Here is a 4,299-nt window from a genome sequence, read left to right on the forward strand (position 1 = left end):
TTATGAATCAACTGTATGAAATAATATTAGAAAGTGCTGGCCAGTTTGCAGGTTAATTAAAATCGGAATCATTGTTTTGTGTATTTTTGTTGAATAAAATGAAAATAGAATATAGCCATTATCATACAGACCCGACGCTATATCCCTATTTTGTACCATTTTGGTGATATGGTCCTTTCAATATAGAAAACAAGATCTACCTATAATACAAATATTATGCAAGTTTCGTCTTACAGATTGGTCATTTTATTCAGTTTAGTCTTCAAGGAAAGCAAGATGGAATCAGACCGATTCAAGAGAAGAATGATACATGTAATGCTATCACATTAACATGAAACTGTTAGTATGCAAACATAAAATTGTTGAGGGACGTACGCCCGTATTATACACATCAAGCGATTACAAGAGCTCACCCTCAAAATGAAGAAATCGTGAATTGAAAATAATGTTTATGATGATTTATGATGACCATGTTTAAGTGTAAACATTGCTTCATTTTTATATACCTGTGTCGGAGTTAGTATATGAAACTTTTTATTGTACTTAAGCATGCTAATTTTCAGTATGGCTTTGTAACACCGTTGACTGCGATGGTTGTGACGAAACCTGAAGTGGAACCAATACCAACAGATCCACCACGTGAGCAACTTCTGATCTTTATATAAATGTCTGGATGAAATGTTCGTTTTAGTTTATCATTTTTATTCGAAATATCCCAATTTTTTGATTAAAACATTATTTCCCTTATTTCTCATTTAAAACAGTTTTCCATTTACTGAGTTATAAAATTTTTAACCCAAAAAGAACACTATATAAAAGCAATAAAAAGTAGATGATAGTAAACGTAAATTCTATGTTTTTCCCCGAACAAAATAAACCGGGGGTTTAAAAAATTTTTTATTTTAATATTTTATTATTTAAAGATATAAGGTTTTAATTTCATTTTTTTTTTTTCAGAAGGGGGTGAAAAACCTTTAAAACCCGAAGATCTGCCCTTTTAAAATTGAGAGGGCCATTTTTGGGGGGGACAAAAAGTAAAAAATTTCAATTTATTTATTTTGCACCAAAATTTTTCATATAAATTTCAAAAAATACTGAATTTAACATAATGTCCTGTGAATAAAAATTTTGAACTTTGAAATTAAAATTTTTTTTTAACCCCAATTGGGAATAATCCAAAAATGTCGGGCTGGACAACGATCCTCATTTTAATAAAATTAACATAAAAGGGTCTTGATAATGCTGTTTGTTTTGACGTCAATGGGAAATGAAGGTGACGTCTATACACTTTGTTAATGACAAATATAGTGGTAAAGTGTTCTACATTCCTTGGGAATGTTAGTTTATTGTTATTATTATATGAAAAAGAAGATCTCTTATTTCTAAAAGTAATTAACAAACAAAAGTCAACACATTCAAAAATTAATTAAAACAATAAAAGTTTTTTCCTATTTACTCATGTACACCATTAATAACAATTTCATATGTGGTATCCGCTTTTAAGCGTTAAATGCGGGTTTTTTATGAGTTCTTATTGATTTTAGTATTTTTTTCATGCTGTATATTTGTTCTAATTCGTCGTGGAACATGTTACTTATTTTTGTTAAAATTTCTATTTAGCATATACAGTAATTTTTAAATTTAAAGGTTTAGCCAATAGATCAAAGGTTTTGGGTTTCCCCAAAAAAAATGATTTTAAAACGAAACAAAAGGGATGAGTTTAAAAGTCGGTGAAATAAAGACTTTAAACCCTTTGGGGAGGGTAACAATTTTAAAAAGATGGGCGATCTGAAATTCTCTTTACACCCCAAAAAATATCACATTTCGGGAGAAACAGTACAATTTGGGTGAATGGGGAAAAAAAGCTTCAATGCAAATTGAAATTTTTTTAAATTTTATGTATTTTATGTATGTATTTGTTTGATGTATTGGGATGTATGGGATGTATGTTGTATGTCGTGGTGTGTTAAGTGTTGGGGTAAGTATTAAAACAAAAGAACCTGCAAAAATGACCGGGAAAAACCCGTAAATTCATCCCAAAAAGCATATTTTTTAAATTTATTGGTTTTAAAATTTTTTTTGATTTTTTTTTTTTAAAAAAGGGTGAAAAAAAGATAAAAAAAATTTTCATTAAACCTAACAAATTTTTTAAAAAAATTTTTTCCCCAAAAATGAGCCCTTTTTAAAGTTTAAAATTTCCCAAATTTTTAAAAATCAATTACATTAAATTGGGCAATTTCCCCTTTTTATAATGTAAAGATACCATCCGCTCCAGTCTATGATTTTTTTTTTTAAAAATTTTGTGTTTTGCATTATTCAACTAATAACTGTTATTTATTTTCAGGAACGTTCTTAAATTTTAGAACAGCCAAAATAGTTTTTAACAAAGATGGCTCGGAATTGATGGTAAAGTTTGAGGACAGGATAACCATTGTTATAATGAGACATCTGAAGTCAAGGTCATTGCTCCGGGCGGGAAAAGTCAACTTTCTAGGCATATATATAGTAGAGCATCAAGGCCTATCTTACCACACGCATGGGATTCTAGGTATCAAAGCTCTTTTCATTTTATAGCAAACTATCTGTTATATTAAAATTAATAGTTAACGTTAAAGTGTTCAAAATAAGATGATATTTAAACTGATGTGTTATGATTTTAGGTCAGTTCTTACATAGGAAAGTCGTGTTGAAGAAAACGAAAAGTCATCAAGGAAAACTAATGGGACAGTTGAGAGTAAGTGGTAATACACAGAAGCCCCGGCGACTTATGGCAACTTTAGGCTTTCGACTCAATCCTGCCAGCAATGCCACTGTCCGGTGCTGGATGGTACAACACAATGGCGGTGCTCTTCTCGATGGAAACATTTCAGATTACTTAGTACAGTAAAATCGAAATTGTAACAGAATTGTTACAAAGTCACGATTTTATAAATACAGTTTATCGATCAGTGTTAATAGTGTAATTGAATCTTAAGTTTTAATTACATAATACAAAACATGAGTCTTATAAATTAGTATAAGAACTACCGGTCATTACATCAAATATGTCCCGTTTTAAACTGAAAAAAAAGAAAAGACAGAAAAAAATATAAAGAAAAGTTTTAGAATTTCATTTTCATGATTGCAGTTGAGTTTGTTTTTGATATATTTTACAAACATTTTAACTTAGTTTGACTACAAAATCTAAAAAAGAAGGCGAAAATTCTCTTACATTATGTAATGCTAGTTTTGATATTTTGTTATGAACTGAATTAAATGCGGAAATATAAAATTTACAAAATAACAGTACTATATAACTAAAACTATCGGGCATTTAATAGTAATTTCGATAATGTTATCCTATACCACACATGTTTTGTAATCTGCATCAATCGAAGGAAAGAGTTTGTTGCTTTCTGAACAAATTGTAATTGTATATATGTATATACATGTAAATAAAGTGTTCCCAAATAAAATACAATCATATTGGTCCTCATACCGAATAATTCTTTCAATAGCGGTGGCTTTAAAAGGCATTTTAGCGCGGAGGAAGGTGGTCAAGTACTCGTGTAACTCTCCAGGAACGATGGTTAGGAAAGTACCCGCCAATATGACTGTAATACTGTTGGGAAAAGGCGTAAAATGAAACAAACAAACAAACATAAGGGCATTTAGTACTGTATAAGCGGTTAATTTTGCGACGTGAAAATATTTGCGATTTTTTCGAAATGAAATTATTCGCAAATATTTGATCGCCCAATTATTATTGCTTTTGAGGCAAACTTTTTTCAATTATTTGAACACACGTTTTCATACAGTATCCTACATGAATAAGTTTGACTGTTACGTTATTTAGATTACTTTTTTCTCATCACTGGTTTGTTTAAGTTTGGTCTTAACAAATCACAAATGTTTTAATGAAACAATATATGTGTTATAGTGTTTATCTGTTATAAGTGATTACATTGAACTTTTTATATGATATTTATCATTTATGCCTCACACAACTTTTCACTAAAATCAATGCACAGGTGTATTTTTAGACAACAAGTTTACAGGTTTATTTTATAACATGGCAATATGAGCTATAAGATATTAACATAATAAACTATAGATGCATATATAAAACGCATTGACATAATTCTCTTATTTTCATATTTTCATTCCGTTTGTTTTATATTAAATAACAATAATGTTACCAATATATGCTTTGTTATAGAGATCCGACATAAACTCCGATAACATGACATAAAACTTTCGTTATTCAAATACTTGTTGTATAACAAGCCACATATTGTTGTATTAATTCTATGACATACA

General features: G+C 29.4%; 1 long non-coding RNA gene across 1 annotated transcript; it reads left to right on the forward strand.

Moving 5' to 3' along the window:
• Positions 1 to 2,349: 2,349 nt before the first annotated feature.
• Positions 2,350 to 3,460, forward strand: LOC132719491 (uncharacterized). The gene is made up of 2 exons (XR_009624237.1): positions 2,350 to 2,548; positions 2,661 to 3,460. It is a non-coding gene; the product is annotated as an uncharacterized LOC132719491 (long non-coding RNA).
• The last annotated feature ends 839 nt before the right edge of the window (positions 3,461 to 4,299 follow it).

This window comes from Ruditapes philippinarum, unplaced genomic scaffold (assembly GCF_026571515.1).
Source record: "Ruditapes philippinarum isolate M1 unplaced genomic scaffold, ASM2657151v2 ctg3662_1_1_1_1, whole genome shotgun sequence".
NCBI lineage: Eukaryota > Metazoa > Mollusca > Bivalvia > Venerida > Veneridae > Ruditapes > Ruditapes philippinarum.